We start from the raw sequence: 22,270 nt of genomic DNA, 5'->3' as shown, positions 1-22,270 counted from the left end.
CCTTGTTCATAGTTCCCAGTTCCCTATTTGCAGAGTGCAGTTTATTACGTCTAGATTGGAACTGTGAATATTTAACTTTACCCTGACTGAAGTACGAAAGAACCAGCATTGGAGTGCCACAGACTGAAGCTGTAAATAATTAACTCCAGCCTGGCTGGATGAGGAAGGGTCAGCTAACTTCAGTTCGCTACTCAGAAAGGCAAAACACTGAAATACTGAATGCTGTGTGTTTTCTTTCTGAGCCTTAAAAAGAGATGCCCGGAACACGGAGAAACTGGTACCTCCTGCACCTCAGGGGCCTTCTAGTGAAGACAACACAAAGTGCTTCATGCTGCAGTTTTAGGTACAACTTTTTACAGCAGTCCATAAAACGTACTGAATACAAATGATTTCTCTTTACTATTCCAAGCGTTTCTCAGCTTGCAGTATCATATTTCTGTCAAAATTCCATGCAGACTGCAGCATTATTCTCATACGAATAATACTTTCAAGCTTCCACAGATTTTGCATTGTTACTAAAAACTGTAGTTTCACTGTACATAGCATACACTTTAAACTTAAATCGCTCTGCCCAAAGCCAAGAACTGATGACGTGCCCAGTAAAGCTGTTATTTTGATTAGCTTATTAGGTCCAGTGTTGCTTTGCTTAAAAGCCCACAACATCTACTGATGAGCCCCAGATCTACTGACTCAGAATTAAATAAGGCTTATGCAGCTGCACTAACACAAGATAGTATGCATGCCTACAATAAGCAGACATATGTGGCTTAGGGTGAAAAGATCTTACCTTACTTTTAGCTGTCTAGAAGTTAGCCTCAAAGTGAGGTTTGGTGGAGACAACTTAGAGGTTTTTGCACCATCTAAAGGAGCAGTCTCATTTATTTGACTGTAGTGAGTTAGGCCCAGATCAGGCTCAAGGACAAAGGAGAGAAAACAAAGGCTGGATGAGCAGAATTGCCCTTACGGTAGCAGCAAGATGTTAGGCCACCTAAATCCCTTCTGTCATAAGAGAATTAAGAGGTTTCTAGGTATCTTGAAAACGTCTAGACACGTGAGCTGATGACACCGAATGCTCTTAGCCCAGACACCTACTTCTTAGGCATCTGAGGTTACACAATGTGAATCCTAAAGGAAATGGTCCTTGAATTGCATACATCATATATTATAAGCTACAGGATGCTTTACTGACTGGCAAACATTGGAATTACTGCCTGTGATGTCTGTTTGGAAAGAAACACGGCAATCAGGAACACAGGATGCTGATATTGCTTTGACAAAACTATTAATTACGCAACTAGAATAAGTAGTTTGACCAAAATCAAAACATAGATGACCGAATACATTTTGTCATATTACTTTCAAAAGAAAAGAGGATTTTTGTTTTCAAATTTGACACATCTGATTTTGACATTTTTCATATGATATGGATCATTTTTTTTTGTTTTGAAGCAACCAATTAGTTCTGCATTTTTTGTTGTTCTCACCATTTTACATGTAAAAGCAAGACAGGAGAGCAACATACAACACTGATTTCACTGCAGTGAAGGAAGAAGTTTATTTTCAGGGAAATTTTGACATTTCAGTTCAAATCAGAGTCAAACTTTGTAACCTTATATTGTCTGCAAACCAAAATTTATGTTCCTTGCAGTACTCTGTTCACAAAGCTGACATTTGCCTGCTAATTTTCAAATTCAGGGTTCTTGGCATGGCATATTGGCCTTTCAGCATTCTTGATAAAAGCTCTACCCGTTTTGTGAATCCTTTGCTGAAGAACAACACACAGACCTCTACAGAGTAGCGTTACACAATTGTGCTTGTATCATTGCTTGCATCATATTTCTCTCTTCATTTAGGTTATCAGAGAGCACAGAATTACAGCTACTATTAAATGCAGTTTTCTTCTTTTGCATAATCACTGGTTTGAACTTCTTGCTAATATTTTGCACTGCTATAGGAACACACGCAGCCTCGAGCAAGGACATTTACAAAAGGTTACATGCAATGCAAAATGTTTTGAAAGACTAATAAAAAGTGTTTGGACTTAACACAGCATTATGCTTATCTCACAGATATAATCAAATTAAAACATCTGTTGTGTGTAATCATCCGTCAGAAGGAGGCAATCAGCTTGTTATCAACTCCTGCATACATCAGAGGAAACAAGAATAATGTTATCTTCAAGATTTATCTTAGTAATGCTTTCTGTACAAATCTCATGAATGACACTTAGCAAAATAAAGTCTTGAAATATTATTCAAATTAGCACTAGACTCTCATGGCACTGCTGCTCACAGGATCTCTGACTTTTATCTACTTTTATCTATCTTTTAGGGTTCACTGAATTGGCTTGTTCTGTGTTTACTGTGTATGTATAAATATCTCTAATAGTGAAAGCTGAAGTACAAAAGTGTCAGAAAATATATTGTTCCTTCAGTGCTTCTGGCCCTGTCAGAAGCAGGAAGCACCATTAATCTCACCACACAACATTTTACATGAAGAACTCCATTCTAATTTTCTGTAAGCAAAGAATATTTCAAGAATTTTATACTGTTTCCTTCAGTTTCACATACTTCTCATGATTGGTATCTGAGCTGGGGAAAAACTTTGTACATTTCCGTAAGCATGCTTTCTCATCTCAACACTTTTACATGTACAAAGAAAAAAATAAAATTAAATCTAGATGAAATAGCATTTTCAACATACACGGAATCAAATTATTGCAGATATACAGTCACACTTATTTTTCTCAAAAATATTGTTACTCGTGGAACTTGTCTCCATTTACACATAATTTGTACTATTTATCTTCATCAAAGCTTGTTATTTTAGGATCTTCCTTAGCAAGAATTTGGGCATTGGATGCCAAGCCTCAGAAAATATCTGAAACTATCAAAGGACCTAAGTAACATAACATAGAGGCCCTTCTGTTTCATTTTTCCCACTGGAACGAAAGGGAGATGTGAATCTATGGTAGAGTATATCCCTAAATCTAATCTGAAAGAATCCAAATACTTCAACCGCAAAGCCCCAGAAACAAGGAAAGTATCCTCCCACCCCACCGGGCAGAAGATCATGCCTGTGTTATTCAGGAATGCAGTACACTGATGATGTTAAACTGACTCATTTGACCAGGATCTTTAAATAAATCTATTTGCAATAGCACAGCTGTTCCTCTCAGGAAGGAAACTCATGGTTCCATAATTTTTATCTGCAAGGCAACTTTATGATCTGTGGTCATAGGAGGTGGCTACTGTGCTTCAGAGGTCAGAAGCATGCAGTACAGGAGGATTCAGAACGCCCTGGGAGTTGGATATTGTTGCAACAGAGCTGACCATGGAATGAACGGGCTGACTGTGGCTTGCAATTAACTCAGATGCTATCATTCACTTTTGCTATTTTTCTTTTCTTGTGACTTGAGACCATTATTAAACTAACTTGTGAGCCCAGTCCTCAGACTGTGGGCACAGTCTCTCCTACCTTCCAGACGGGTAGGACATCTCACAGTCCTACCAGCCCTGAATGGTGGGCAGACTTTTCTCTTCACAGCTCAGGCAAGACTAGCAAGGCTGCCTTCAATAGTTTCAGTTCTTAGCTAGAGCTGGCTAATGCTAGCCAGTCCAAATTACACAGTGCGCACCTGAAATTCTCGATATGTGTGAACAATAGCAACTCCATCTGGTGGATGGGGCCAAGCCCCGAGGGAATTAAGAACTTCTGCGAGATCCACAGGAGAGTGCTAATCCACAGCCTCAGTGATATTCAAGGCTCTCTACATCACTACGGCAACATAAGGGCCATTAGAAAAAGCTTTAGTGCAATTTACACCCATTTTATTACCATTTTACTATATTAAACTGTTATAAATTGTCCTTAACGTAACTGAGAATTAGATGCTTTGCAGTTAATAAAAGAGGCATGATTGTCTCCACTGTCTATGGAGAAATAACACTATGCATTTTCTGTCAGTTTGGCATTTCTGGAGTGTCAGATCCCCAGGGTCTATATCCTGACCTATGGCTGGTGACCTATGGCTGGAGAAAGTGATGTGGTAATTCTCCTGCCTAGTACAAATTGAGGTGCAGTTGAGACTGATGAGGGATGAGAGTGCAACTGATACTTGTATCTTCAAATGCTTTGAAATACAGATAAGGACACATCTAGCCCAGGACTTCCACAGTTTGATCTATCCTGAGGGACTGCTGCCCATGTAATATGAAAACTGTTTAGAAATTGAGGAGTTGAGGCTTTACGGTGAGGTAAATAAGGCAGCCAGACAAGGGAGTTGGATGTTGTCTGGGAAAGTGTAGTGATGCTGATTGGGAAGTGAGGAGATCCTGTTGAAGTCAGGCTGAATTTTCTGAAGGGCTTTTACAGTATTTGCTATTTCATGCATGTTTTTGTTTGCCATAAATACTAGCCTGGTTTTCATCTCTAACTTTCGATGACAATTTTTTTTATTGTGATTCAAAAATAAGACAAGATTGAAAAATCAACTTCAGTAATCTCCATCACAAATGAAAAGTAATTTACTGCTGTCTGCATGACATTATTCTTGTATGATTTTAATGCCTTTCCTTTAATGGGCATGCTGTTCTGAACTGACATAGCCTTCTTTTCTTCATCTTGTTGCCTTTTTTGCCTCCTTTCCTTGGGTCCTTTCCTTTATTTCTCTTGTTCTCTAATAGCTCTTTCTTTCTTATGTTCTTTTCTTTGTTTATGTACTCTGTGTTTTATTCTATCCACACTGACTTTTCCACTAGGCATCAATTACAGACTGCCATTTTAAAAATAAATCCCTTTTTAACATCTTTGTAATTACCTCCACTTCAAACTGTGGCACTATTAGAAAGACTTAACAAGCTGCGTCTTCAAAAGTGTCTCTCTGTTTCTGTGTGCGCGTTAACATTTCATTCGGAAGAAATTCCACACTGTTGGTTTCACAACCACCAACAACCACACTCGGTTAATTTATTGGTGGTAAAACTTTTGGATCTCTTAGAGTGTCTTTTAGTCAAAGCGCAGAGAATTATGAAATAGTAGAGACATAATATACTTTAGAGCTCTCTTTGCCCTGTTAACTACAGTGAAGTGTAGCAGCTCAGGCTGTCTCCATGCCGTTACTTCCCTCAACAATTCCTGTTAGCTATTCTCAGATGTGCTGAGAAGCTGTTATGTAAAGCCCTGCAAAAACCTATGACACAGATCCTCTTTTTCTACCAGTGCAGTCATATGCATGTGTGTGGTGCTTGCTTGCAGGGTGTAGCTGAACTGGGGTTTGTGTTGCAGAGTGAGCTTGATCCCCTCTGCAGAACCTCTTTCCACTTCTCTCTGATCTGCACATGAAGACTGAGCATAGTGGCTAGATCCTATTTTCACTGCTTAATTTGCAGCAAGGACACAAATTGACTCATTTGAGTGCTGAAATTCTTCCAGTGCTGTCTCAGTTCACCATAGGTGGGAGTTCTTCCACCCTTCCCATGGAACAAATCATTAGCTCAGATGAATCCTATTCAGACATCCTCCCAGAGCTGCTTGATGCAATCTCCCTGGGATACCCAGAGGAGCAAAAGGATAGATTAGGCCAATTTACACCCTCAGATCTAGGTTACCGGAGCCTACACTGACTTCAGTGAAGAATTATCTTCGATCTAACTAAACCAAAAGATAAAACACCAGCATACTTCTGACATAACCCAGAGCTGCAGCATGATGTTTCAGTCTCTGAGCCCCTCCTTTCTGTCCTGCCTTCCCACCTGCTATCAGTGTGGTCTCTCACCTGCTCCTTCCCGTGCCTGGGTCCTCCCTCTCAGCCTCCCCGCTGCTATTTCTAGCCTCTCTGATTTCCTGCCAGCTGCCACTGCCTGCTCAGCCCTCTGCCCACCTTGCTGGGCAGCAGCCCCAGCTGGCAGGGCTTTGACATACTTGCTTTGGGTTGCCGTGCCCCTTGAAGGAATGCTGGGGTACGTGTCCTTGCTCATCCCATGTGGCTCATCCTCCAAGGCTTTTGCAGAAGCTTTTACATGGTATTTCTCTCACAGTTTCTTAAAAACAAAACAAGCAAACAAAAACAGCAATAAAGATTAGAGAGAAAAAAGCAATCTAAAACACCTGTTAGGCTGTTGTTTAATTTCTTTTCTACTTAGCTGCAGTGGGCAAGAGAATTTAAAAAGTAAACATTATTTTTAATACTGAATTGCCTTTAATACTGTGATTAAAGCCTTCTGGTGCCAGTCCTATAATCACTGGCAGAAGGCTTTTCATCAGCGCCTTTCTTCACACAAAAACACAGAGTAAGTGCTGACTTGTACTCTTAAGTACTTGGGTATCTAGCTGCTGCTTATTGATTAGTTTTGATGTTGTTCATACTCTTGGGTGGTGGAGAGAACAATAAGAATCTGACAAAGAACGAATTTACACAGCTCAAGTATTGTTCCTTCCCTTCTCCATACTAAGCCAGACATGGCTGTCAGCCCTTTCACTTAGTACACAGGCTTCAGAAGCCTTCAGTCACACAAAACATTCCCTAGAAGTCACAAAATTCCCCCCGCGTGCCTTGAGAAATGCTGCCAGCTTCAGTCATGTTGCATGACACAGCTGGAGAACAGAGATAAGATCTGTTGCCTTCTTGGTCTTTTTGCACGCTTGCCACCCAGCTCATGACAAAAGATGACATGCCTTTTTTAGGGGCTTCGTTGGCAACCAAAGGCGCTCATGGAGGTGTTGAAGGAAGCTAGGTAATATTTTGTCTATTCTACATAGACAAGCAGACCTTCACCTCACTGAATTAGAGTCAAGTAGCAGTAAGTGTAACTCATAACTGGATACAATTGTTGTACGTAACCACTAGAGGGATTAGACAAATTTTATTTTATTTTATTTAAATTTTATTTTTGCCTCAGAATAGGCCTCTCCAATCTAAAAGTTATCACTGTTGCACCACGCATTCAGACAGACCACAGCTCTCCCCAGGGAGCCATACGAGTTTCCCAAGAATCAAAGGAAACTCAATGATTCTCATAGTCTAAGAGACACACCGATCCCAGGGAAGTGCTCAAATATCCTTAGCCAGAATGCACGGTGTAGAGAGAGCCATGGGAAGAACAAGTAAGTTTCTTTTCTCATGAGTGAATGGTGTGACTTAAGCATAGTCCCTTTGCTTGTAGCATTGAGCAGACTTTTAGACAAGGGTATATTTCTAATCTTATTTCTGTGGTTGACTTTTGTGTGTGGCAGATGAAGGGACAAGACGGGGTATAGCACAACTCTGTGGACACGTTTTCTCATGTATGACAGAAGAATTACTACCTGAATGTACTGGATGTACTTCATAACTCTATTATCTTTTCTTCTACATGATCTTTCAGGAGGAAAGATTCTCTGCAGTATTCATGTTGATGATTCCTAAGAAAGTATCTGCAGTATCAAATGGGATTCATCTGGGGCATGCTAACATCACCACCTGCTACTTGTAACTCTGTTGGTGCCAATCATAGACTGCAACGAGCTTCCAGGTGTGAAAGAAGTGGTGACAACTGAGAACTGGTAGGTGCTGATAGTGTGTGTAAGCCAATATGTGACAAGCAGGAATCGGTGTGAATTTTGCTTTCAAAGCTGTAACACATATTTTGCAGAAGCTGCATTTGCAGCCCTAGACAGGAATTTGAGGTTGTTTTGCAGCAGCCACAGAACAACCTTGTGCTATTGTGCTACATAGGACGCACATCGCTTTCAGCTTTTGCAAGCCAGTTTACCACAGAGACTTCCTTGTGGGCTTACCCCTGCCGTGCTGACGCTATTGTACACAGACAGCAAGGCTGCTCAGAGTACGCAGCTGGTGGGGGGCTTTCTGTCTGCTTGTACAGCAGGCAGCCTTTCCTGGCCTTCATCTACACCATTTTAGGAGTTGGGCCCCAAGTTGTAAAGTCTGAATCTAGATCCAAACACAATTTTCTTCAGCATTCACAAGAGATCTCATCCTTGGTTTGGGTTTGCTCCATCCAGATCAAAGCCCAGCTGCAAAGCTTGTCTTCCAACCAAAACTTCCTCAAAGTTTTGGGGTCTGGGGCCATAGTTCTCTTTTAGCTCCATTTCTAGATATTTTTGCAAACTCTTACATGTACAAAATTTATGGCTAGATCTTTGTCCCATTGAAGTCAGTAGAGTCTTGCTTTCTTGACACAGATTCAAGAGAGGCATTTAGGTAAAACATAGGTAAGATCAATGCCAACTGGAATTTTCAGGCATTTTTTATATGCCTAACTTTTAGTTGCCAATCTGACACCCTAAGCCTGTAGAAATTTTCATTTTCTGAACATATTTTATTTCATCAGATACATGGCCTTTTCTGATTAGTATTAACTCAACAAACATAAAAAAAAAAAAAAAAAAGTCAGAAAAGCCCTCATTTGTTTTGACCTCATGCATTCAAATAGTTGTTTCTGGGTGGTGGGTTTCTTCCTCCAAAAGATTTAATACTGAGATAGGGTAACAAGATGAGACAAGTCTGCTGAGCCATTCCAAGGCAACAATTTTTATGTTTCTGTCATTTTGTAAAGCCAAGTTCCAAGCTGCTGTTGTGTGGAATGGCTCTGGACACCAGTGGTCTGAAGCAAGGGACAGTAATGTACATAGTACAGCACTCCCCAGGCTCTCACGGAAGTTTTAGAACAATTTTTTGCTCTTAGTTCTGTTTTGGAAAGGGTTTTGGAAAACATCTTGCTCTAGGAAAGAGAGTCCTTCTAAGCGTATGTTATTTGTTATCTTTTTTGTTTGTTTGTAACAACATTAAATTGAATGGGTTGTGCTCACTGAGCAGCACAGAAACAGTATTTGGCTTGAAATGAGATGAGCTCAACTTGAACATGCTCAGTTTCAGAAACATGTTAAGCCACTTCCTGGTAAAAGTGTGATAAAGATTATTTGTATAAACAGCTGTTTCTCCAGCCATGTAGAAAGAAACACTATCAGCAGCAGGAGGTGGCTGTGGTCACTGTTAAGCAGCCAGTTACCTGTGATTACTAACCTAGCACTTCTCCACAGTGCTGTATGGTGCTCCCAGACTGCTGCCACCCTCTAAAATGCACCAGTGCTTTCTCTTCATAGTCTGGGTGACATTTCATTGTGTTGGATGAAGTAAGTCTTCATATATCTGAATTTCATTTCAGAGACCTAATAAAGACAGTTGGTTTTATAAGTGCCTAGAAAAGCAAAAAGGCTCTACCAAACTTCTGAGATCAGACAAGAGGCCTAGCAAATACTTGCATTTGCAGCAGCACCTGTCACGTCAAGCTACAACACATGTAGGCTAGTCTGTGTAAAGAAGGAAAGAGGAAGAAGTTCACGTGGTTATTTCTGGTCACTTCTCAGCTCTGCTACTGCTCTTACTATGTGAGTATAGACAAGACATTTAAGATTTCATCACACACACACACACAATTTTTGCCAAGGAAAAAGCTACCAAGTGGCTGTGTCTCTGGGAAATAAAACACTTTGCATACTTCCACATTTATGAAGGGGGCAGCCTCACAATACATCAGCACTTTGGGGCTCATTACTTACATGGGATAACTTCCAGCAAATAGGAAGCCAGCAAAGATGTACCTGAATAAAGTGAAATCCTTTGTAATGAATATAATATTTTTAACTCTTTCCACGTATCAGCTTTTCTATAACCAGAATTTCCCCAGCACTGTGCCATAGTGAAATGATACAGGCTTTTGTCCAGCAAACAGATTCATTACAGAACATGCACAAATGATGTAAATATTTATCACCGTACGAAGACTCTCTTTGTTGTTCAAAGGACTAGTGTATTCACTGTCTAGCTGAATTAATCCTAGATTAAGTGAAGAATTGAATTCTGTAAGAAAGGATGATGTTGAATTGCTCCCCTTAGAGAAACAGCAGCACACCCCTGTGCACCCCTTCCAGAGCCATCAGATCAGCCCTGTGAGCAACCTCTGCAGAATAACCCCAGCCTCACAGGAGGCAGGGAGAGGTGAGCCCTACCAGTCAGGGACGTTTGTCCTTCAAACATTACCTTTTCTAGGAGAGTTAGCGTCTTTACTTCTTCCACTGCAAATAGATTGTTCAAGCTGATGGAAATACTTCAGTATAAGTACACATACTATTCATAGAAAGATCTTTCACTACCTTAAAAATAAAAGGAAAAAAAAAAAGATTTTAAAGTTCTTATTGCTGCTGGATACTTGGAAACAAACGGGTATTTAGCTCATTTTCCCTTTCACAAACCACACCTTGTCTTGCATTTTACTTCATATTTCTTTTCTTTCCTGTTCATTACATTCTGAATGTACTTTAAAACTCTTGGTATGTATCATTTCTCTCAGTCAAGTAAATTCAGGCAAAATAATCTGCACTGGGATTGCTTTAATTAGGGAGAGAATTGCTGGAGAAACCACCAAGAGAAATGAGAGTAAAAGTCCCACCCCTTTTTTAACTGGGTGGAAAGATGTTCTTGGAGAATTATGTGCTGAGAATTCACTTGTAGCATAATGTCTTGGCACTGTACAATATTTTGTTTGATTGCTGTGGCAGCAGACTTACCTACAATGGTTTCACAGAGAGATTAAAGCCAGGAAAGCAATTTTTACTGGTGAGAACTAGAAAGAAATGGCTCGCCAGTGACAATAAGCAGTTCTGCAAGAACTACCAGTTTACACATGCAGCTGAGCAGAGTTAGCAAGTTTTTGCAACAGTGCCAGCTGGTCTTCCTTTGGAGGACAAGGGTATCACATGCGCTGTATGCATATGACTTGTTCAGATGGAGCACTGCAAAAATGCGTTGTTTAGAACTGACTGGTATTTGTAAGGAGGTTAGTGTTCAAGCTCACGCCCTTTAGTAACTTGGTTAGCACAGTTAATTCCACCAGTGACTGGGTCTGAGCTGTTTGAAAGAATAATATATGGCAAATTCAAAGGTGTTCAACCTCTCTGCTTGAAAAAAAACATGCCTTTCTCAGAGGTTTTGGAATTGTAAGCTTCAATCAGTGTTTTAAAAAAGAGATCTGCAAACTCATTTAACCTTGCTAATGTCAATTTACATTGGTCAATCAGGATTCAGTGTGAATCCTTCTGGAAAGGGTGCAGGCTTTCTGGAAAGGGTGCAGGTGTTCCTTTGGCTCAACTAACAAGGCACTTGCTCTTAATACCAAAGTAAATACTAAACCTTTTCCCAGAGACTATAATTATTTTACTGTTATTTCCTCTGGGTGATTTTATAATTTCTGATGTCAATGATCCTGAATTACTGGAAGTCTTACTGAACAGGAAGAATTCTCAAGCTGGGAGAGTAAACAATTCATATTGATCAGCTGATCGGGAGTGTTGTTTTCCTTCAGTGCCAGCTGTGGCCATTGGACCCATGTACTCATTTGGCTGTGACCACCCTGAGAAATGAATCCTCTCTCTTGCTGTTCCACAAAGAAAAGAAAACAAGGAAGCAGCAAATGCAGTAGGTTTCCCTGATCTGAGGAAGTTACAGAAGAAACATTTTTTGTGATTTCCCTAACAGGATTTACTGAAACAACCAGCTTATTCCCACTTTTCCTGGGGAAGGTCCCTCATCCATGAGATTAGAAAAGATTGGGATTTGGTGAAGACTTCTTTAGGAAATTTAAAGAAATATATATTTTGCATGCTTTAAAAGGCAACAATATTTAATTCCCTATGCATATTCCCCTGAAATCTTTAAAAGAAATTCTCAAGTTTTTTCTTTCTGTTTTTACTGCCATTCCTCTTCCCTCTGCACACCACATTTTGCCCCTAAAATATGGAATTGATAAATAAACAGAAAAAACCCTAAAGCTTAATTTCAGAGTACTCTGAATAATCTTCTCCAGATTGGAAAGAAAAGAAAATCAAAATAACTCAACTTTCTCATTAAAAAAAAATCTGCATTTTACTTCTTCATTAAGTTTTTAGGTTTTAGAAGTACTGGCAATAACTATAGTGACAGTTATTACTATCTTGCTATAAGAAACACAGCAGCTTTTGTGGCAGAGTTCAAAAGATTACTCAGTTAGAACAACTGGAGATGGAAGGAATGACATAGGTACCTGTAAACAACTTGCCACATTAGTTTGTTTTCTTAATGTACTTTTCTTGTTGATGTTTTCCACATCCAATAAAAGTGATCATATGTAAATGAGAAAGTATGGCTGGTGGTTGGATTTGAAGAGTTTACAAAGCACTGGAACGGTCATATATTCCCACCAGCAGGGACTGAAGAAGAGCAACATTTTCTTGTCATTAGGGCTTTCTTATTAATTATTAGTTTTCACTGTTGCAAAGACACACAAATGAGATCAGGACATTTGTGCTAGCTTCTACACATAAACAAATGAAAGTATGATGAAAATACAAATCCTAAAGGGTGATACAAGGCCAGATGAATGGTGAGAGACAGACCAAAAAGTCCATGCTCATAGCAAAAGTCCAAGGTCTCTACAGAAGGATGGTGACCCTCTGTGTGTGTGTGTCTTCTACGCTAAGCAAAAGGCAAAATTTATATGAATTAATAGAATTAAACCAATGCCATGTCTCCATGGATACAATTAAATAGCTTAGTGGAACGTCACCTTCACAAGTAGGAGAGAGCCACATAGAAGAATACTGAGAAGTCTCCATTAGTTACAGAGAAAATACCAGGTAAAGTCACTCATAACCATTGACCAGAAGCTTAAACCAGGTGCCTCTGAAATTAGATACTTTCTTTTAAAAGTTGTGAGGCTGACAGACCATTGGACAGACTGTTGCAGTCAGTAGAGGATTGCACATTTCTTGACATCTTAAAATTGAGAAGATATGTTGCAACTAAATGCAAATTACTAGAGTCAGAATTAAAAGACAGAAACAAAAACAAAACAAAAACCATGGGTCATACTAAATCATCTAATAGTCCTTTACGGCCATAATCTCCAGGAATCTCTGAAAGAGTATGTGAATTATAGCAACAGCATAGACAACAGCTGTATCTGTCTGTCCATCTCTGGTGCTTCTGTCTGAGGGGTCATGGCAGAGCAGTTCTCTAACCCATGGCTTCTAAGAGGTTCTTAAGGTTCTTTAGCTTTCTTGATTTGATTTAATCTTTCCTACCCTCTGAACTTCCCTGCTCTGTTTTACCAGGCTCTTTTTACCTCTACAAATTTAGATTTCTTGTGCAAATTCCTCTACATATGGCATAAAGAAAGACACATGGCTTCAGCCTCATGGGGTCTGCCCTGAGACAAACAGCTTCAGTCTGGTGGGAATGTAGAAATTTAAGCCGAGGTATTTCTGTGAATCTTATTAGTTCAACTCACACCGAATGCCTTGTTGAAACTCTCTGGGCTGCCCATTATCCCTAGCAATAATCCCTTTGAATGTGAAAATGGCTATCCCAAGTAATGTCCTGGATGTGCCTGACTACTTTGTCAATTTATCTAGAACAACGGCAGTTTTGAACAATTATTTCTCTTTTCCTTGCAATTGTGACATACATTAAGTAGACCAAACCATACATGTAAATTGTTATGGTGAGTAACTAATCCAATAACATAGATATGCAGTTGGCAATGGTCATCTGATTGTATAAATCAGAAAATGCATAGCACCAAAGACAGGCTCGACTTGAAAAATAAAGGGTATTCATACATAAATACTCGTATTTTCTGCAAGACTTTACTCAGTCTACTTTGTGAACAAATTACATGTGTCAGATGTTGAGTTTAGGCTGTGAAGTTGTCTCAAACCATAACAAGGCTTAATTTTGCTAATATACGTCCCTTAGCCAGAAGTGAATGCAGACAGAATGGTGGTGGAAAGGGAAAGTAGAGGAGAACTTTACAGACATACAACTGCTCTCTTGGTATATGAACAAACCCTGACTTGTGTGACAGAGCTTTTAATTCTCCTCTCCATGTAAGTCTGCTGGCCACTAATTTACAGCTGGCTTTCTGTCTTAGGAATTCCAGTCAGGTCAATTGCTCTGTTTGATTCAAAGCAGCTCCTGTTTACCAACTGGTGTTTCACAGCTTAGACTCAAGTACACCTCCAACATCTGACTCTGTTCCATACAGCCAGGTAAAACATCTGGACACAGGTCTCATGGGTCTACAAGGTATTCTACAATGAAAAAAGATGGAGGTAAGCCAGTTTACCCATGAATCTTGCTCATGATGGGAATACTAACTCAAGGGTGATTTATTCTTTGAAGACCAAAGGCATTTTTGCTATGCAATGTAGATGTTCTTGCATGCATTTTGAAGTCTTGGTCTCAGTGCAGTAACACTGCACTCTGTACCCTCATTTCCATCTAAGCCTTCTGTGTCAACCCTTGCTGCCCTACTCTTTGAAAGAATAATGTACATTTTGATGGAGTATTCCTTTCAGTTTAATTTCTTTTTATTCACATTCTTTACTATCGTATGAAAACCATCTTCTCTACAGTGGTTTGACCTGTACTCCCTTGGATTTAGTCACTTGTCAAAATAACGTTAAATATTAAACTATTTCACTCGTTTAGAAGCAAGTTGTAAATATTGCCTTCCACCTTCCTGTGTTTTAATTCTAAATGAAACAGTTGCCTTTCCTTGGCTATTTACAACATTTTTGTTATCACATCAGAAACAACATCTCTACAACCCCAAACACAGCTTAATGTGGCAGAGATTATCTCAGTATTTAAAACAAATTGTATACCACAGATAGCCAAGTGAATAAAACACTTGAATTAATTTTGTCCTCAGGAGTTCTCACTTATGGAACTTCAGAATTCAAATTGCTTCAAAACTCAGAGTACTTAAAAAACTATATGACCTCACAGAGATAAAAGTAACAGAAGCCGGAAAGAGTCTAAAGGTGAAAAAATGAGCTACCAAGGCTTAAATCATAACCAGAACAAGGCACTATCTGAGCCCCTTCGATGGGACATCAAAAAAGAGTAGTAAAGTCTTTAGTTGCCTAAATGGGATTCTTTGCACATGCTCTGTGTAATCAACATTCATGAAATGTTTTTTGTTTTGGGGAAGGTGGAAGAAAGGAGGAAAGGATTCAGGAATAAAAACAGCTGTTGAATTGTGTCACATATGGTAAAAAAAAACCCTCCTCCCAGCCCAATCACACAGGGAAAACTGCAATATTTCAGGAAGATGATCAGGTTCCAGCAAAGCATTCCACAGCAGGATTACCTTGGCAAGAGGTGCAGACAGTGCAAAGCAAAATCAGATTCATATTGTGAGTAGTTCTCACACTTTTTTTTTTTTTTTTAAACCTGTGATCTAAGGCACATCAGAGGTATGCTGCTATCTCTGAAATTTCTTCACTTGCTTTGAAAATGGTGTCTAGGGCTGTAAACAGGTACTGAGAGAAAGTAGAAGCTTTCTGAGGTGCCTGAATTCAGACATGCTGTGCTAACAGCACCTTACACCATGGAAAAAGTCAGCAGTCACCTTCTGGATCCATTCACAGGTTTCAGATTCCACTTCTGTTACAGGGGTTCATGCTGGAGGTGACAAATGCATGAATCACTGGGCCGAGATGCCCATCTAAAAGGAAAGGACAGAGTTTCTTAGTGAGCTGAAAGTAAGCAAAAGCGTTTCTAGAAATTAATGCAATTTGATCATACAAGTCTAGTGAGGAGTCAGCCACAACTTTGATGAATAAGGACTGGATATCTTTGAGTAAGGTGGCGAAAATGTTTTGGCCAGCTCTTCAAAGTGTTTCCTATTTCAGCTAGATGCATTTTGGTCTTCAGCTTGACCTGACTGTTCTTCATCTAGGTAGTTACTAGGAGGTATTTTGACATGTTGGAGGTGATGGTGGTTGCATAGCTCGACAGTGGGCCTACAGGAAGAGAAGACAAGTTAAGTTTAGGTGGACACACTTTGCAGTAACAGTGTGGTAGTATTAAGGCAGAATTCCCTTCTAGGTATTTCACTAATGCCCTAGAAAAATCTATAACCTTGCCGTGTATTATGAGCACTTAGCAAAAGGAGCCAACTCCCTTCTCCTGCCTTGGAGCTCATCTGTCAGGCTGATCTGAACCAGAAAAGTTGGGCGAATGGAGACTGGCAGAGCCTCCTAGTGGAGACCTTCTGTATGACTCCTCATGACACAAAAAACATCAGCCAAGATGCCCCTTTCTTTGGCATATCTATGTCTAGTCTGTACCGTTGGTAGGTTTCTAACTGGCTGTCTTGGCTGAGAATTTTTTCCACACTTCTATTCTGAATAAATATGAATGCAAAGCACCAAAATACAAGCTTGCCTTTTAGAAGGGCTGAACATCTCAAATGAAAGACCAGATTTTCAAAAGCCTCAGCACCCATGCAAGATCCAAAAGGAATCTTTCAGAACTGAATAAAGCAAAATCCACTTCAGCATCCATGAAAGCAAAGGGAATCTTTGAAAGTCTGTAACCTGAGTGGCCCAAAGGAACCTTGAGTGCCTCCAAGCATCTGTCTCTGCACTGGGCTGCTAAGTCCTTCCAGAAATACATCCCGTCATTGCTGCAGCCTCACACTTAAGTATGACAAAATCACTTCTAGATGCATTTAGCTATTTGTATGATATTGACGAAACCGAAGGATTTTCAAATTGTAAATCCGAAACTGCCATCTGCTCAGTATTTGCTGTTGACTCTGCTTAGCACACATCTTTGCTGCCATGGAAGTCAAGAGGAGTTTGTTGTTACAGGTGGCCACAGACATTGTACCTGCAGGAAATGATAAGTTGAGCATCCATAGTGCAAAGCTGAACAAAGAAGCAAAAGCTAGGCTTAAGATACATGCTGGTCAGTCTTCCTCTGTATTATACTATTGCTGAGAAGATGTATGTGAAATGCATTTAATAACATTCAAGAGTGCTTAAATAAATCCTTCTTTTGCTTTAACTGAGGATCTTCAAACTGAAAACAGAGTCCCTTTTGTGTGAGGAAAAATGCTGTAGACTGCAGATTTGCTTGAACCATTCTGTAACTCAAACTATTCCCAAAGATACAGAGCAAATCTCTGAAAAGAAAAAATGCCCCTGAAATTACTATGCTGATTGCCTGCCTACTCCCTCATTTTCTCTTCCTGTAGTTCACCCATATTGTTCAAACTTGCAGTCACAGGACATTTTGTGTTTGCTGCTCAAGAAGCTGCTTGTTCCACAGTGTACTTAGGCAGTACTCACTTTGTGTTTGGTGGGCTGAAAGCTAGACCATGGGAGCTGTGTGCTTCCAGTCTGGGAGGTTTCAGGACTGTCTTCATTTCATAACACATACTAGAATTACTGGATTTAAATAGACACCCCACTTTATGGCTTCCAAAAGAAAAACTTCATATTTAAAGCTGAGACATCCAACTGCAGAAGACAAAGTGCTCTACTTTTATTTATGGTTAGATTTTTTTCCAAATGTCAGATAATTTAAGTTGGATACCAGAACCATACTCTATCAGTATTTTCTTAGTGCTTGAGACAATGTAGGCAAGAAAGAGAGAGAGATGGGGGAATTGGACAGATGATGAGGACTTAAAAATGTTTGTTACATTTCCAAAATTCCTTTTGTGGTAAGACTTTGAAATCTCACAGCTGCTGCCCTTTTGCTTGTACGATTATTTCTCCAGCTGTGTGGAAATGCTGCAAAACCATTTTTGTGACCTGTCATAGAAAATATTTTGACTCAGCCATCAATGACATAGAAGTTCCTGCTGAATGGTATTGCCAAACTCTAGTGTTAGAGTGGATAAAAGATTATTGTTGATTCTTAGTCACTGTATTTGGAACTGTAATATTTAGGATGCTTTTTCCCAGCAAATTTGCATGCTTCATCCTTCTGAGATTTGTTAAAGCTGGTTCCTTCTATCTCCTCTGTGCTTTTAAACCCCATTTAAGAAAATGGTTACAAGGGCGTTGAGGGGAGAGTCTTTTCCTTTCAGCGGAGACTGATTTCTGGCACTTTGTTACGTGCAAGGATAAAAAACCTGTAAATTGGGGGAAAAAAAATGTTGAACAACAGACTTCAGGGTAGCTACCCGAGTACCTGAGAAAATGGAAAAGGAGGAGAGGGAAAAGTAAGCTAGGCTTAGAGGTAAGAAACAGCCTGGAAAAGTACTACAGAGAGGTGATTCTGGCTGCTTTATAGAAGCTCCCCTTGGCAGTTCTGTGTTTTCTGCAAAGTGTCTGTTATCAACCACACCCCAAAATGTAGTTCAGTCATTTCTCAGGCAGGGTGGAGTGACTGTTGGCCACTTGGAAAACTGGGGAGATGTTCAGTGATGGTGAATTGCTACTGAGCTACCAAATAAGCCAAGTAGTCTGCAGTATGATGGGGAATAGAGGAAGAGTCATCTCAGCTCCCCATGCTGCTGTGGGAAGACACCAGAAGTCCTGCCAAATCTGAAAAAAAGAGAAAATAGAAACCTAGAAGGAAGCTTGAATATTGTCTCTACAGGCAAGTATTTGTTTTCTACTGTCTTGTGATAGTGCCCCACTTGATCAGACTGTAACCTAAAAATGTTGCTTCTCTTCGTAGTCAGCCTGCAGGCCATAAGCTGATGGTTGAAGAGATCAAGAGAGAATCCTGTCTCATGTGAAAGTACAAGAACAACATTATATACCTGTGAAGTGCACAGCAAGATTCACTGTCTGAACTTAAATCTCAAATTGTTGGCTGTGTCTCAAGGCAGGAAACTAGGCTGGATGGACTCTGACAGGAAATTAGGCAAAACTACTGCTGGTAACAACAGCCCACAGATTTTACAGCTTTCCTAAACAAGGATATTGAGGAAGAGATACAAAATTTGGCAAAAGAAATGATTTTCTGACAATTGCTTTCCCACCTCATATAAGCACTGTTCAACCCTTTTAGAAAAATTATGTTGCCTGATTTCATTTCCCATAAGAAAGGGCTCTCAAGGGTCACTTTTTTTTGACTTTTTCCAGTAATATTTGCACATACAAGAAAATCCCAGGATAACACAGTCCAGAGTGATAAGACACATCCTACGGTTACATTGGATTAATTTTCTTAGAAAAACATCACATTTTCTGTAATCTGTTTCACAATTTGGCATTTAAATTCAGGGGAGGGGAGGGGAGGGCAGAGGAGCCAAATTCTTGGATAAATTATACTGAATTCATAGGGGTTTCTCAATATATTAGTGTGTGTAGAATTAGGCTGTTGCCATGATTTTCAAAGCCCTATATGCCTGGAATAATGCTATGCTTTGCAGTTACTCTATAGGCTCTGTGTAGAGTTAGGATCTAAAATGCTGAAGGAAAGGTACCACAATCTGAGCTGGTGGTGCTCTTGTTTAATCTTTCAGACTTGTACCCCAGACTCCTGACTGGGTTGCGTTTTCATTGGAACTACTGTCAACTTTCATGTGAGAAATATATATATGTATATATATGTAAAACAAGAAAAAAACAAACAAAAAACAAAAACACAAATGGGATTATCAGGGACTAGGAAGTGAAAATCGCACACTGGGAAATTAGGATTTAGTGTTAGAAGTGGGATAAGACCCTGAATGCATTTCATTCTGTCAAGCCTCCCATGAAAAAAGACTTAAGTATTTATGATATCTTGACCCTATTTTTTCAGTATCCTGCTGGTAAATGTGGTTTATCAAGGGATAAACACTGACGTGGCACAGTAACTTATCTTTCTGTAACTTAGTTATCAAAGTTTATACTGTGCAAAAATTTGCAAGAGGAACGACTGGAACTTCCTAGGAAGTCTGTGTGCCAGAGAAGAGCTGTTTGACAGGCTGGCATGTACCTGCACACTGTGTATTTCTCACTGAGGGAGGTGGTTTTTTTTGTTGTTGTTTTATTTTATTTTATTTTATTGGGGGGGGGGGGGGGGGGGAGAGAAGGAAGGAAAGAGGAAGGGAGGGAAGGAGAGAGGAAGGTTTGTTCAGAATATCTAGAACAAACAGACAATCTGGAAGCAACAGGTAAAAACAGTCACTAGAGAAACATGTCCTGGAAGGGAGGTGATATGAAGAGTGAACAAAAAAGAGAGAGGGTAAATCTAATTTGGATGTACAAGTACAATCCACCAACTTCAAAACACATAAAAATTATACACTGCATTCTATATAACTAGGTTCAAGAACTTTCCAAACATGCTCCCTTAAAAATGACAAATCGCTAGTTTCTACAGTGATACAGAGCATGCTCTGTTAAAACTTTCCCTAATTCTTCCATGAGATTTCAGAAACACCTCAGTTTCTTTTTGTCACTTCCACACCACAGCTAGCATGTTCCCAGACAATGGAATTAAAAGGACGTGAGCCTGACAGCCTTTAGGATAAAGGAATAAACCACACAAGAAGGAAATAGACAAAAAATGCGTTTTTCATTCCACTCCCCCAAACTAGTGGCTAAAATTCTCCCTGGAGTTCTCTCTCAGAAGTAAGGACAATTGCAGTGTTGTAATTAGACAGAAAGATTGCCACTTGCCTCTAATTTAATTTTGAATTCTATTATTTTTTATGGTTCTTTTTTTTCTTTGAAAGCTGTTATTCACTGGAATGAGCCTGAACAGCTGAGGACCTTTCTTGGTGACGTGGGTTAGGATGTACTATCATTTAAACTGATTAAGCGTGCATATTCCACTTATCTTTATTTCATTAAAGTGTACCACAGAATACAGTGCACACATTGGAAAACACACACATCACATGTGTAGTTGCAGGAGACTAGCACTTGATAAGTAGAGACATCAGGATTGCCTGGCAGTCACCTGGGATTAATTCCCATATTGCACAGTGCACATTGGTTTCATAGACCTCGTAAAACTGAGGTTAATATTTCAGTCCTTTATTAAGATACATGACATATTTTCAGCTTGGAAGTGTTTTAAAAATGAAAGAAAGAGAGCAGGGAAAACTTTTTAGGGGAAAATGTGGGGCATAATTCCTATTACAAAAACTTCCTTATCCAGGCAGTATGGTATTTTGCTCAGTGCTCTTGTGTCAGGAAGCAGCAACCTATCTGAAAATGTTACACTGATATATTTTTATTTTCCTAAATATAGGCTAATGTGTCCAGTAAAAATGCACCAGAATCCATGACATGTTGCTCTCCAAGAGAGTAAATATTACTGACGGTGCCATCTAAATTCTTTATGAGACAGTGATTTCCAGCTCCATATAAACAGAAGCAAGGAGGTGTTGACTTTTCCAGGTACCTCTGTTCCAACACTGCTCCCAGCTCTAGGCCATGTAGCATAAAGAAATACCTACGTACCATCTTTGGCTTTCCTGTCTTGCTTGTTGTGGACTACTGAAATTTATAGTTCTAATCTTGGTAAACATAATGACTCAGAATAAAGTTTTATTATGCACTGTATTTTTCCTATTTGAATAAAATAAAAAGACTTCTGATATACTCTGTATCCCTTATGCTTAAGCTTGATGTGATGAAGCAATAGGGACAAGTCAAATATTAACAGTCTTGAGAGCCTTTTCAAATGCCAAGACTGCTTTTTGTCTGGCCAGAAATTATACAATAACATTTTCTTAATGAAAAAAAAATACTTAGCCTGATTGACTGCAACATATATGGAGGTCAGACTGTTCTTCAATGAACTGTGCTAAAAAAGCTCAAAGTCTCATTTAGCAACGCCCAGCCTGCTTCTCTTAGCCAGTGTCAGTTGCCATGGCATCTGCACAGCTCTTTAAAGAGAACCAAAAGCCAATGTAAGCTACATCTGAGTCAGCTCCATGCCTGACCTAATAAAAATACCATCGCCTAAAGCTGGGTGCTCCTGGTTGCTTTTATATGCAACATACTAGTTTAAGCCAGATGATAACGCTACCAAGGCAAGATAGTGCATGCATCACTTACGAGCAATAAAATCATCAATTTAGCCACTGTTCTTGTCTCAGAATTACAAGGTGTCTGCGTGGTAACACCAGGTGTCAGAGAAGCTGCCAAGTAAAGACAAAATAATACAAAACAAAACAATACAAGACACTCAAATGAACACCTAGTGACCAGAGTAAATGCCCTCCACACCTTTTATGTAGTGGGCAAGTGTTAAAGCTTCAGTTTCATCTTTGCTCTGCTTTTTCCAAAAATACGGAGCTGGGAAATACAGGTTTACTAGGAAGGAAGGAAAGACTGTGGTGACACCATTAGTGTTGATGTGGCACATTTAACTGGTCAAGCAGTGGAGAGATGCCTGTTCATGAGAAGGCCATGTTCACCCCCAAGGGATGTCTGAGGTCTCTTTCATTAGCTATTCATTTCTCAGCATGTGGGGGATCTCATT

General features: G+C 39.7%; 1 long non-coding RNA gene across 1 annotated transcript; it reads right to left on the bottom strand.

Moving 5' to 3' along the window:
* Positions 1–542: 542 nt before the first annotated feature.
* LOC106043306 (uncharacterized) lies at positions 543–16,246 on the bottom strand. The gene is made up of 4 exons (XR_010829236.1): positions 15,450–16,246; positions 10,040–10,152; positions 5,923–6,041; positions 543–2,141 (listed from the first exon to the last, which is right to left on the bottom strand). It is a non-coding gene; the product is annotated as an uncharacterized lncRNA (long non-coding RNA).
* Between the last annotated feature and the right edge of the window lie 6,024 nt (positions 16,247–22,270).

Source organism: Anser cygnoides, chromosome 2 (assembly GCF_040182565.1).
Source record: "Anser cygnoides isolate HZ-2024a breed goose chromosome 2, Taihu_goose_T2T_genome, whole genome shotgun sequence".
In the NCBI taxonomy this organism is placed as follows: domain Eukaryota; kingdom Metazoa; phylum Chordata; class Aves; order Anseriformes; family Anatidae; genus Anser; species Anser cygnoides.
The sequence above is the reverse complement of the archived record's forward strand: the minus strand, read 5'-3'. Positions and strand labels throughout refer to the sequence as shown.